The 14,078-nt window shown below is 43.5% G+C and overlaps 1 long non-coding RNA gene across 1 annotated transcript in view; it reads right to left on the bottom strand.

The window, feature by feature from the left end:
- The window catches only part of LOC112544212 (uncharacterized), a 107,325-nt gene extending 98,609 nt beyond the window's left edge, over positions 1 to 8,716 (bottom strand). Inside the window, exon 1 of the long non-coding RNA XR_012905986.1 lies at positions 8,668 to 8,716. This is a non-coding gene — a long non-coding RNA (uncharacterized LOC112544212). The remainder of the gene's footprint in view (positions 1 to 8,667) is intronic.
- Between the last annotated feature and the right edge of the window lie 5,362 nt (positions 8,717 to 14,078).

The following is a 14,078-nucleotide window of genomic DNA, read 5'->3' as shown; positions in this document are numbered from 1 at the left end:
ACTTATATGCAATCGTACTAAGAAATTAGTTGGCATACTGTTAACTTCAGCCATTAAAATAACTATTTGACGTGATAGAAATTTATAACAATTATATCAAACACTAGATTAATCACAACTTTTTCACTTATAAATTTTGAAGAATAAAATAGAGAAATTTCTGAACTTGGAACACATCAGATAACTGCCGAAATTCAATTAAACCAGATATTTTTGTTACCTTTAGAGGGTTGATCACTGCAAGCATTTTTTATATCAGTTGTAAATGTAAAGTATTTTGAAGAACCTTTCATACTCTGGTCCTGCATTTCTTGGGTACCTAAACGGCTCCATAGAGAATGCAAAAACTTCAGGAGTGGCCTGTGGGTGGGTAGCCCTTTTATATGTCTACTTTGTAATAGCTTGTATAAAAAAATCAGTATTCTTTTAAATACAATGCCCTGTAAGCCTTATTTTTGAGGAAATTTTGTATTAAATAGCCAAAGTGCTGCACAGCATTTGAAACTATTGGAATTTGGCACTGAATCTTGTAGATCAGATATCTCTATGAAGTAATAATAAAAGAGTATACTGAAACTATGAATAACATCTCAGATATGAGACAAGCACTGCCTATTTATTTTAACTTCTGAACAAAGACCACAGAAACTGATAAATGATTTTCTAAGCCATGAAGTTTTGTGCATAGATGACATTTTGCTAATATCTCTCTATTCAATTTGCATTCATACTTTTCTGCTTTTTTTTAGGACACATTCCACCAAAAATAAATAATTAAACCACAGATGAACTGTCAAAAGGGAACATTCATATTTTAACGCAACATTAACATTTTGGTAATTAACATGGAAGTTAATGCTTTTAGCAGATGTAACAACATTAGACTTGTAAATTTTAATTAAAGTTAATGGTTCACGATAGCTGTAGGGATCAGGCATCCTCTCTGGATTCTGAATACATGTCTAATGTGATTAGAAATACTAATTGAAGAAAAAAGGTCTGCAATAGTAATTATTATTTCTTTATAATCTTGCTAAATCACTACAAACTGCCCGCATACAGTTCTCAATGTATTTTATAGGAGGAGAGTTTCCTTGAAGAAATTAAAGGGGGTCAACAGAACACTCAAGAGGCTTTCAATAAATTGAAAGGAGAAACATTAATTTGTATAACCCTTTCCTTCCTTATCAAAATCCCAAGAAATTCTATGAAGCTATTTGGTTACATTTCATATCACTTTTGGATTTAATTGGGAACTAATGTGTTAGCTTTAATTCCCTCAGAGGCTCTGAATTCAAATGGCAGGAAAGATGACTGGCACTGAGAACTATGACTCAAATGGATATTTCTAAGCTTCCACATAAGTTAAGAGATCAGTGGTGAGTTGTTTGGGGAGGCTGTTGGCACATGAAACATTTTTTAACAAGCATGGGGAAAAGATTGTTTTTGCTAACTGTGGCTGCATATTGTTAGCCATCTATAAAAAACACTCTAATTATATTAGGAAATGTGCACAGTATTTTTTCACATATTGTTACTGTACGATAATCTCTTGCAGGGCTGTATCCAGAGCCCATTGAAGTCAATGGAAAGATTGCCTATTCTTATTCAGACAAAACTGCCACTGAAATTTATATACTTCCACTAATATCAGGGTTGGAATCTTATTTTAGTTTTAGGAGGGTAACAGTTATTTTACTATGAGCACAATGGAAAATGACTAAGTACGGTGGAAAGGGATCTAAGGGTATGTCTATACTACCCCGCTAGTTTGAACTAGCGGGGGTAATGTAGTCATCCGCAGTTGCAAATGAAGCCCGGGATTTGAATTTCCCAGGCTTCATTTGCATGAAGCCGGCCAGCGCCATTTTTAAATGCTAGCTAGTTCGAACCCCGTGCTGCGCGGCTACACGCGGCACGGAGTAGCTAGTTCGGATTAGGCCTCGTGGAACGAGGAGTACAGCTAGTTTGGATTAGGAAGCCTAATCCGAACTAGCTACTCCGTGCCGCATGTAGCCGCGCAGCACGGGGTTCGAACTAGCTGGTATTTAAAAATGGCGCCGGCTGGCTTCATGCAAATGAAGCCCGGGAAATTCAAATCCCGGGCTTCATTTGCAACTGCGGATGACTACATTACCCCCGCTAGTTCGAACTAGCGGGGTAGTGTAGACATACCCGAAGGGTCAGAGTGGACCACAAGCTAAATATGAGTCAGTGTGACACCATTGCAAAAAAAGCAAACATCATTCTGGGATATATTAACAGGAGTGTTTTTAAGCAAGACACAAGAAGTAATTCTTTTGCTCTACTCTGCACTGATTAGGCCTCAACTGGAGTATTATGTCCAGTTCTAATGCCACATTTCAGAAAAGATGTGGACAAATTGGAAAAAGTCTAGGGAAGAGCAACAAAAATGATGAAAGATCTAGAAAACATGACCTATAAGGGAAGACTGAAAGGACTGGGTTTGTTTAGTCTGGAAAAGAGAAGACTCAGGGGGGATATGATAGCAGCTTTCAAGTATTTAAAATGTTTTTAGAAGGAGGAGGGAGAAAAATATTCTCCTTAACCTCTGAGGATAGGACAAGAAGCAATGGACTTAAATTACAGTAAGAGAGGTTTAGGTTGAACATTTGGAAAGATATCCTGTCAGAGTGGTTAAACGCTGGAATAAATTGCCTAGAGAGGCTTTGGAATCTCCATAATTGGAGATTTTTAAGAGCCAGGTAGACAAACACCTGCCAGGAATGGTCTGTATCGGCGGTTCCCAACCTTTTCCAGATGGGGACTCATTCTGACAATTCAGGAAGACTTGGTGACCCAAAGCAATTAAAAAATGGGGGGAGGAGGGGAGGCAGAGCCACCTGGGGAGACACTTAGCGACCCTTTTGAAATGTAATGGCGACCCATAGGTTGGGAAACCCTGGTCTAGATGGTGCTTGGTCTTGTGAGTGCAGGTAACTAGAACTGATGACCTCTCAAGGTTCCTTCCAATTCTAAGATTCTGTGATTTGCCATCTCCTTCCTAAGATCATAATGACTTCTTAATTATTTGTATTACAGGAGGAGTTGGGCCTTCCTTATGGTAGGTACAGAAACATAGCAGGAGACAAGTTTCAGAGAGTAAGCCGTGTTAGACTTTTTCAGCCAATACAATGGTCCTGTGGCACCTTAAAGAGTACCAGTGGGTTTGAACCCACTGTGTCAAATGCATGAAGTGGAAACTTCAATTTGGCAGGTATATAGATAGAATCATAGAATCATAGAACCATAGAACTGGAAGAGACCTCAGAAGGTCATCAAGTCCAGCCCCCTGCTCTAGGCAGGACCACTCCAAACTAAATCAACCCGGCCAGGGCTTTGTCAAGCCGAGACTTAAACACCTCTAGGGATGGAGATAGAAATGTAGCCGTGTTAGTCTGGGGTAGTTGAAGCAAAATGCAGGACAATGTAGCACTTTAAAGACTAACAAGATGGTTTATTAGATGATGAGCTTTCGTGGGCCAGACCCACTTCCTCAGACTCCACTACTTTCCTAGGTAACCCATTCCAGTGCTTCACCACCCTCCTAGTGAAATAGTTTTTCCTAATATCCAACCTGGACCTCTCCCACGAAAACTTGAGACCATTGCTCTTTGTTCTGCCATCTGTCACTACTGAGAACAGCCTCTCTCCATCCTCTTTGGAACCTCCCTTCAGGAAGTTGAAGGCTGCTATCAAATCCCCCCTTACTCTTCGCTTCTGCAGACTAAACAGACCCAACTCCCTCAGCCTCTCCTCATAAGTCATATGCTCCAGCCCCCTAATCATTTTGGTTGCCCTCCGCTGGACCCTCTCCAATGCATCCACATCCTTTTTGTAGTGAGGGGCCCAGAACTGGACACAATACTCCAGATGTGGCCTCACCAAAGCCGAAAAAAGGGGAATAATGACATCTCTGGATCTGCTGGCAATGCTCCTCTTAATGCAACCTAATATGCCATTAGCTTTCTTGGCTACAAGGGCACACTGTTGACTCATATCCAGCTTCTCATCCACTGTAACCCCCAGGTCCCTTTCTTCAGAACTACTACTTAACTGGTTGGTCCCCAGCTTGTAACTATGCTTCGGATTCTTCCGTCCCAAGTGCAGGACTCTACACTTGTCCTTGTTGAACCTAATCGGATTTCTTGTGGCCCAATCCTCCAATTTGTCTAAGTCATTCTGGACCCTCCCCTTAAGCATATCTACCTCTCCCCCCAGCTTAGTGTCCTCCGCAAACTTGCTGAGGGTGCAATCCATCCCCTCATCCAGGTCATTAATAAAGATATTGAACAAAACCGGTCCTAGAACCGAACCTTGGGGCACTCCACTAGAAACCGAGTGCCATCCTGACATCGAGCCGTTGATCACTACCCGCTGGGCCCGGCCTTTTAGCCATCTTTCTATCTATCTTACCGTCCATTTATCCAATCCACATTCCCTTAACTTGCTGGCAAGAATATTGTGGGAGACCGTATCAAAAGCCTTGCTAAAGTCAAGGTATATAACATCCACTGACTTTCCCATGTCCACCGAGCCAGTTACCTCATCATAGAAGCTAATCAGATTGGTCAGGCATGACTTGCCCTTTGTGAATCCATGCTGACTATTCCTAATCACTTTTCTCACATCCAAGTGCCTCAAAATGGATTCCTTAAGGATCCCCTCCATGATTTTTCCAGGAACCGAGGTAAGACTGACCGGCCTATAGTTCCCTGGATCATCCTTCTTCCCTTTTTTTGAAGATTGGCACTACATTTGCCTTTTTCCAGTCATCCGGGATTTCTCCCGATCTCCACAACTTTTCAAAGATAATAGCCAAAGGCTCCACAATGACATTTGCCAACTCCCTCAGTACCCTCGGATGCACTAAGTCAGGACCCATGGATTTATGTACGTTTAGCTTTTCTAAATAGTTCCTAACCTGTTCTTTACCCACCACGGGCTGTCCATCTTCATCCCATCTTGCGTCACTTGGCGCAGAAGTCCAGGAGCCGACCTTGTCCGTGAATACAGAGGCAAAGAAAGCATAGAGTACTTCAGCTTTCCCTACATCATCTGTCACTTGGTTACCTCCTTCATCCATTAGGGGCCGCACACCCTCTCTGATCACCTTCTTCTTGTTAATATGCCTGTAGAAACCTTTCTTGTTATCCTTCACATCCTTAGCCAGTCGCAATTCCATTTGCGCTTTCGCCTTCCTGATAACCCCCCGGCATTCTCGAGCTATACCTTTAAACTCCTCCCTGGTCATTTGTCCAAGTTTCCACTTTTTGTAAGCTTCCTTTTTGTGCTTAAGTTCACCAAGGATTTCCCCTGTAAGCCAATCCGGTCTCCTACCATGTTTGCCTCTCTTGCTACGCGTCGGGATGGTTTCTTTCTGTGCCTTCAATAAGGCTTCTTTAAAATACCGCCAGCTGTCCTGGATTCCTTTCCCCTTCATGTTAGCATCCCAGGGGATTCTGCCCATCAGATCTCTGAGAGAGTCAAAATCTGCTTTTTTGAAGTCCAAGGTGTGTACTTTACTACTCTCTTTTCTTCCTTTGGTCAGGATCCTGAAATCTACCATCTCATGATCACTGCTTCCCAGGTTGTCACCCACCTCCACTTCCCCTATTAGTTCCCCCCTGTTTGTGAGCAGAAGGTCAAGCTGCGAACGGCCCCTGGTCGGATCCTTCAGCACTTGTGTCAAGAAGTTATTCCCAACATTCTCCAAAAACTTCCTGGATTGCCTGTGTACTGCCGTATTGGTTTCCCAACAGATGTCAGGGTGATTAAAGTCCCCCACGAGAACCAGGACCTGCGATCTGGAAGCTTCGCTCAGTTGTCCGAAGAAAGCCTCATCTACCTCATCCACCTGATTCGGTGGCCTGTAGCAGACACCAGCCACAACATCACTGCTGTTGTTTACTCCTTTAAACTTAACCCATAGACTTTCAACAGGTTTTTCTCCCTCTTTATACTGGAGTTCAGAGCAATCGTAGTGCTCTCTTACATATAGTGCAACTCCTCCTCCTTTTCTCCCCTGTCTGTTGTTCCTGAACAGTCTATACCCATCCATGACAGCGCTCCAGTCATGCGAGCCATCCCACCAAGTCTCTGTTATCCCAATTAAATCATATTTCTTGATCTTGTTACACCTTGGTTCGGTGATGTGATGGGAGCCTCAAGGGTTAAAGCCGACTACCCAGTGAAAACTACTGGATGATGGTGAAACAAATGATATTTATTAAGTGGTCAAAACCAGCAATTAACAAGTAGGTGTTTAAACTAGCAATTGCTTAGTACTTTTACAGCGTAGAAAAGTTTGGGCACAATTATACCCAACTGATTACAATTCTTTGATTACAATTCACTTATATCAAATCACTATCCCTAATTCGCCTAAGACAACGTAGCATACAAATGAAAAATACAAAAAACAAAGCCAAAATAATGATAATAAAAGAACCACCCACAGCCAATCCCTCCAATGTCACTTTAGGACAGCTGGTGGAGTTAGTCATTGATTTTTTACTGTTACAAGTTGACAACTCAAAGATTTTTCTTCTAACACTAATACCTGGGCTAAAGCTTAACCCTTTCACATAGCACAAAATCACACTATCTATACAATACAATTAATATGACTTACTTATACTTCACAGGATTATAGGATATAATTAATACAGCTTAACTATTAACTAAACCATCAATTAATAAATTTAAGCAATACTTACAAATCCAGAAACGATAACAACATAAAGACACACTAGAACTCGGAGCATACTCAGGACTCGTGCACCCCTATGTTTGATTCGAAGGGTGGAGAGGCAGCCTCAGGGTGATCAATCCTTTAGCCGGGCAAAAAAAAGACACGTGCCCTCAATACACGGAACCTCCGTCGAACAAAGGGGTAGAGGGTCTTTTATACAAAAATTCGGTGTCTGTTGCCATGCTAGGGTCTGCATTTGGCAGGGCCTGATAGGCTAGTGATGAGGTAGTATGACAATACTGCCCTATAGAAATTTTCGTGATGTATGCGTGATCCCCTCGTGGACAGGACCAGATGGGGCATAGTTAGTGTTAGACAATTATGTTTTATTACCCTATGTTTACTTTTTCCCTTGCCCCTAAGACTGGTCAAGCAACGGTCAAATGAGGCTTATCTGTAAGCACTATCTAGTCATGCTCACCTCCCTATTTTTTTGGCGCCTGTGAGTCCCAGAATGCCTATGAGATTAAATTCCATTCACAAAACTGCATTGTGCTGCCCATGCTCCTCTGAGTATCTGGGTTTTGTGTGAGGGGCCTTGTGTGGCAGGATGGGCTATACGCGAAGGCTATGGACAGAAAAAGCCTGCTTTACAACAGATCTGGGCCAGGGCCTCCAGTTCTTTCTGTTTGTTGCCCAGGCTTCTTGCATTAGTGTACAAACACTTCAGGTAACCAGTCGATTGTCCTATCTTCTCCATTCGAAACAGGGGTCCTCCTTTCTTGCTCCTTCCTCTCTGAATTTCTTTCCGGTATCCGACTTTTCCACTCCCCTCAGGGTATTGGTCACTGTCCCCCGATGAACCTAGTTTAAAGCCCTCCTCACTAGGTTTGCAAGCCTGCCCGCGAAGATGCTCCTTCTTCTCTTCGTTAGGTGGATCCCATCTCTTCCTAACAATCCTTGTGCCCGGAACAGATTCCCATGGTCGAAGAAACCAAAGCCCTCTCTGCAACACCACCTGTGCAACCACGCATTTACATCCTCAATTCGACGATCGCTGCCCAGTCCTTTCCCTTCAACGGGGAGGATGGACGAGAATACCACTTGCGCTCCGAATTCTTGGATCCTTCTTTCCAGCGCTACATAATCCGCAGTAACCCACTCAAGGTCATTCTTGGCCGTATCATTAGTTCCCACGTGGAGAAGCAGGAAGGGGTAGCGATGTGAAGGTTTGATCAGTTTGGTAAGCCTCTCAGTGACATCCTGAATGCGAGCTCCCGGTAAGCAGCACACCTCTTGAGATTCCAGGTCCGGACGGCAGAGGGATGGCTCAGTCCCTCTTAGGAGTGAGTCCCCGACCACCACCACCCATCGTTTTCTTTTGGGGGTGGTGGCCATGGAACCCCTATCCTTAGGACTACGCATCCAATGCCTTCCAGTAGATGTTTCCTTCTGGTTTCTTCCTTGTGAGGTCCCTTCCAGAGCTTTCAGCACTGCAGAGCCTGTGGAGAGAGCTTGAAAGCGATTACTTACCTCTATAGCATTGGGGGATTCCCGTGTTGGCCTTTTTCCTCTTCTAGAAGTTACATGCTGCCAGTTCTCTTCTTGGGCACGTACTGCCCTCTCTGGCTCCTCTGCCTGCCGTGCTTGAAGGATTAAACGCTGCCTTCTATCGAGGAAGTCTTCATCCTCTCTGATTGAGCGTAGGGTCGACACTTGGGCCTCCAGTCCTCTAATTTTTTCTTCCAAAATGTCAACCAGCTTGCACTTCGTGCAGATGAAATCCATTCTTTCTTCCGAGAGGAAGACAAACATGGCACACGCTGTGCAGGTAACAACAACAGACCCATCGCCATCCATCGCTGCTGTCCTGGAGAAGGGATTTAAAAAGAAAGGCAAGAGAACCTCACGCCCTTCCCAACTCCCTCTCTAAACTCCCTGTTAGCACTCACCTGTTCGCAAGCTCCTTGGTCGCTTGCCCACTGCCTTATAAAGCCCTGGAGTGCCTGAAAGCCCCTCCCCCTACCAAGGATCAGCCAATCAGCAGAGGCTTCTAGAATTCAAACTTTAATTAGAAGTCAACAGTTTCCACCTGCCAATCACAGCACCTACCAATCATAGCCAGTCACAGCACAAACTCCATCAAGGGGAGGAGGAGGGCCAAGGGGAAGGGGGGGGAAACCCTCACTCACAGACATAGGGGAAACAAACAAAACAAAAACAAACAAACAAACAAAAAAAAGAACACACACCAACCCTCACTCACAAACACAAGCACAGCACACAGCAAGAAAGCCCCAAACACAACACACACTTCCCTCAAGAGTCCTGTATCTGCTTCTCCTCTACCTGGAGAACTCCCTCTCTAAAGCCTCACTCAAACAAAACAAAACAAACAAAAAACAAAAAACCACCACCACACACCAACAAACATAAGCTCAGCACACAGCAAGAAAGCCCCAAACACAACACACACTTTCCTCAAGAGTCCTGTATCTGCTTCTCCTTTACCTGGAGAACTCCCTCTCTAAACTCCCTGTTAGCACTCACGTGTTCACATACATATATGTGAAGATAGAGGTATTCCATCACCATGTGGAGGACCAGTCCCAAAGAGTCCTTAAAGATGTCAATCAATCAATCCACCCTGACTGAATTTATCTCATTAGCACTTGAGACTTCATCTAGTCCAGACCACTGCACTCATGTACCACTTTAGCTTCACATAAGCCATCAAAATAGGTAAATACTTAAACTGGTTACAAATAATGCAGGTGGGGGGCACTGGTCATGTTATCCCCCCCACAGGAATCCTCCCCATGCCACTGTGGGAGGAGAGGGATAACCACCCCTCCACTCCAGGAACCACCCCTGTCCTGCCTCTTTTCACCCTGTCCCCTCCTCTTTCCCCAAGCCCCTTCTCCTGAACGATGTAGCCTGGGGTGGGTTAGTGGGGAAGTGGGGAGCAAAGCAATTCAGCTCTGCTTCCCCCTGAGGTGTCGCAGGGTGCTTACGTGCTTGATCTCTCAAGAGTTCAGCCAGGGAGGGGAGCTGTAAGCTGGGGCTTCAGTGCATTCCTCAGATGTTTTAGCCATGCCCCTTCTGTGGATAGTCAATGGGACTCTGTACAGGAATACACATGAATAGATTCTGATACAGATTTGTGACTAAAGCAATTAATTTCATGTGGTTTTTAATAGCAACAATAACCCAGACATAAGGCAGTTTCTGGCAGCCATGATTTATTGGAGCAAAAAATCGATTCTGCCGAAAGATAATTGAGTTATCTTCTTACATTTTGAAAGGACTAGACTTACATCAGCAGAGATCCTTGGAAGTCAAAGGACCTATGCTGATTTATACTTCACTAGCATTCCCGGAGGTGGGGAGGCGTGGGCCAGCTCGGGCCACACAGCCTTCTCCCTTCCCACTGTTTCCACACATGTGTGTGTAGGTTTGGAGCTGTGTGGCCTCTTCCCTCATTTTTTCAGGAGTATGGGTTCTTTTGAAAAAGGTTTTTTTCTTGTTTTTAGACTGCAGTTTCACTTTCGAAATACTCTTTTTCGAAACAGCGATCAGACGCAAATATGCAAATGAAGCACGGGATATTTAAATCTGCACTTCATTTGCACTTTCGATCGAGCTCATTTACATCCCTCTTTTGACAGAGGGATGTAGTCAAGACATGCCCAGAGGTAATAGGGAGAGAAAACAATCATTCAGAAGAACTGATTATCCAGAAAAAATGAAACATTTGAATTAGATATTATAGAACAAGTTTGAAAAAGAACAAGCAGTAATTTTGAATGCACATAAACCCAGTGAAGGGCAGAGCTGGAAATGTCAAAGGCTAATCCTGGATTGAGTCTTTGAGTAAAATTCAGGAACATTTAGTATTCTAACAAGAATTACCTACCTCCTACTTCTGGTCAGATGAGAAATCCAGTAAGGAATCTTTTTCTGGCATTTGAATAATTCTGCCTGAATGCAAGCTGAAAACAGGAAGTACAGAGTCCTGTAAAAATGGAAAATTCAAAGAAAAGAAACAAACAGAAAAGTTCTTGATCCTTTTGGGTAGAGTTGGATCAATAATGAAAAATAAGTCTGCATGAGCTGTCAAGTGAATTCTGTGGCCATATTTGCACTATTGCAGTAATTATTTTCTACAAACAGTTGAGAGTGATCTAGTTCTTCTGCAACAAATGTTCACAGAATGTGAATTTTGAAGTCATTTTACATTAAGATATGGAAATGTTCAGCCCTGAGGTGTGAGAGAACATCCATCCATTCAGGAAACAGAAACAATATAATGATGTGACTTATCTGACCAATTGTAACTCATCAACACATTTCAAAGTTTAAATATCCATAGTCAATCCATCAAGTAAAAAATGGGATTCATATAACAATAAATGCTAGGAGAAAACCATTGTTAATACACATTCCATAAGGATGAAAAAAGCTGCTGAATTAAAATATATTTGTTTGCAAATGATTCATTTAGAAGTCAAGATTTGTGTCAATTCTTAGATTAACCAAATAGCTTGTTCATCCTTACAAAAGAAACTGCAGTAGTGGCACTATTATTGGAAGCATTTAGGATTATTATATAAAGACTATATGTAGGCCACTGGTGTGCTGAGAGCTCTGCCTATCATGCTCACCAATGTTGTTTCATTGTACTTCCCTTTCTATTCCATAGCCATCTTTTCTCTCTTCGGCTATATTTAGATTGCAAGCTCTTTGGGGCAGAAACCATCTCTTCTGTGTTTGTACAGCACGTAGCACAACAGGGTCATTGGGATATGCATATGCATGTGTGAGGGAGTGAGAGGAGGGCCTGGCAGTGCAGGGGCTAAAGAAGGCCTTTTTGCCCAATTAGCCCTGCCCCGTTTTGCCTGTCGCCAATGCCAGGCCTGGAGGGAGAATAAAAGGAGGGAAACTAGCTCAGTTGGGGCTGACCAGTAAAGAGGCAGGAGCTGGTTCTGCCATCTGCTGGACCTGAGTCAGAGGTATCTGCTGGGTTGGCTGCAGGAGGATGTAAGCCTCCAACCCTTCCCTCTAGCACAAAGGGGGAGAACCAGAAGGAAAACCCCACTGAGGAGGGGGAAATTGGACTCTTGGGGCCATGCCCCAAACTGAAGGAACAGACTCTGTTAAGCAGCCGGAAGTCCTACACCTTGGGCCCCCAACTAACACTGGGACCTAACCACTAGGCCACCCTGCTGCCCGGGAGACCCTGCCACAGCATCGTAGATGCACTGTTAATACAAATAAATAAATGCTCATAAAAAGCAGTGGTGAGAGTAGGATACAGGAGGTTTCAGCACATCACCATGGGGTGAGAGCAAAATCAATACTCAAGACTGGGTCTTGGTTTCAGTTATGACAATTTTGTAGGCGCAATGCATGCACAAGGGGGGTAAGCAGAGGCATGAGCTTTCCTGTAATTGGTAGGGGTACAGAGCTCCTCGGGCCCTGGGGCCACAGTGGGGCTATGTCTACACTGGCACGATCTTGCACCAGAAATATGCAAATGAGGCTAAGCGTGGAATATCACGGAGCCTCATTTGCATACCTAATGAGCCGCCATTTTTGCAGAAGAGGCTCTTACCTAAGAAGGAGCGTCTACACTGCCCCTTCTTGCCCAAGAAAAACCCTCTTGCACAATGCAGTTACGCTGATTATTTTCAGGAATAATGGCATTGCGCAAGAGGGTTTTTCTTGCGCAAGAAGGGGCAGTGTAGACTCTCCTTTTTGCGCAAGAGCCTCTTCCGCAAAATGGCGGCTCATTCGATATGCAAATGAGGCTCAGCGATATTCCACGCTTAGCCTCATTTGCATATTTCTGGCACAAGATCGTGCCAGTATAGACATAGCCTGGGAGAACACAAAGCATCCAAATGTTCTTCCTCTGCACACTCATTCTGCAGGCTGATTATCTTGTTTCAGTTGTGAAATATTAATAATAAAGGGGGTGCCCCAAGTCATTTGCCTTATTCTGTTGGATAATTAGGCTTAGCAATGGACCCGTCAGTCACTGAGGTCTCATTTGTACCTTTGTTCTTTGTCACTGTCCAGAAAAGTAAGGACCCCAAACTATTCTTTGCAGTCTTATAGACATCTCCCAGATTGTGACTCTGGGGCAGTGTGTGTCGGGAGAGGAGACCAGGAATGAGAGCTGTGCGCCTGATGCTCGCCTAATGCTGGTGATCAAGAAGTAGACGCATTAGCCAATTGTGCTGACTGGGCAAAGGGTAAACTGCTCTCCTCCTTCAAGCAAGGAAGAAGCAGGGGAGGAATTTGGATGCTCATTGTCCAAGGGCATGGCTACACTTTGGATACTAATGGCATCATTACTCTTGCATAGTTATGCCAGCCTAGCCTTGTAGCATAAATGCAATGGGTTCTTCAGTCTCTGCAGGAACACCATCTCCTCAAACTATGGTAGCTACAGCCAAAGCTGCATCTTCCTACGAGTAAGGTCAACACAGCTATAGTGATGTGTGGATTTTTTTTGCATCTCTTAACTGATGTGACTACGTTGATCTAAAATTTAAGCATAGAGCAAGTCCAAGTCTGTCAGAATTCCTTCCCAATGCTGTTGGGAGTGTGACACAGCATAAGTTGTCTCTTCTCCAGGGCAGAACCAAAAGCCTCAATCTGGCTCTCAGTGATTGAGATTGATGGGAATAGCCATTGAGACCTTATTTACTTGTGTTTTCCTTTAAGAACTTTGGTTTTGTTACTTAGTTTTTTAAAAATCTGGCATGCAGCAAAACTAGGCTAAGTTGATTAGATTCAAGTACGGAGTGGCTGGTTTGATTTAGTTGGGATTGGTCCTGCCTTGGGAAGGGGGCTGGACTTGATGACCTTCTGAGATCTCTTCCAGCTCTATGATTCTATAGCATATACTATCTTACCAAAGTTACATGCAAACCTCCATCATTTATATACTTACGATTATATTACATTCACTGTTCAGTGCATTTTATGTTTTGGAATTGGCTTGGTTACTTTGTCAGAACCAATTCCTGTACATCATGCTTTGTTCATACACTGTCCAGGTATGACTTACTTTTTACCTTATTATTTATTTTATCTATTGTTATCTTGCTCATTGTTATTGGCTCTCTGGCTATTTCCCTTTATCTGAACTAGTGCAGATGTTTTCAGCCTGCTAATTCGTTTACCTCTCTAATCCTGTTTCCCAAGAAATAAAACCTCACCCATTCCAATTACTCATGTCAAGCCAGGCCTATAGGACTGTGACTCAATTTGTGGTAGGAAGAAGTTAGCGTCCCCACATTTCTCATTGTGTTTTATTGACCAAGAGAAGTGTGCAAAAGTTTCATTATGAAGG

Source organism: Pelodiscus sinensis, chromosome 9 (genome assembly GCF_049634645.1).
Source record: "Pelodiscus sinensis isolate JC-2024 chromosome 9, ASM4963464v1, whole genome shotgun sequence".
In the NCBI taxonomy this organism is placed as follows: Eukaryota; Metazoa; Chordata; order Testudines; family Trionychidae; genus Pelodiscus; species Pelodiscus sinensis.
The sequence above is the reverse complement of the archived record's forward strand: the minus strand, read 5'-3'. Positions and strand labels throughout refer to the sequence as shown.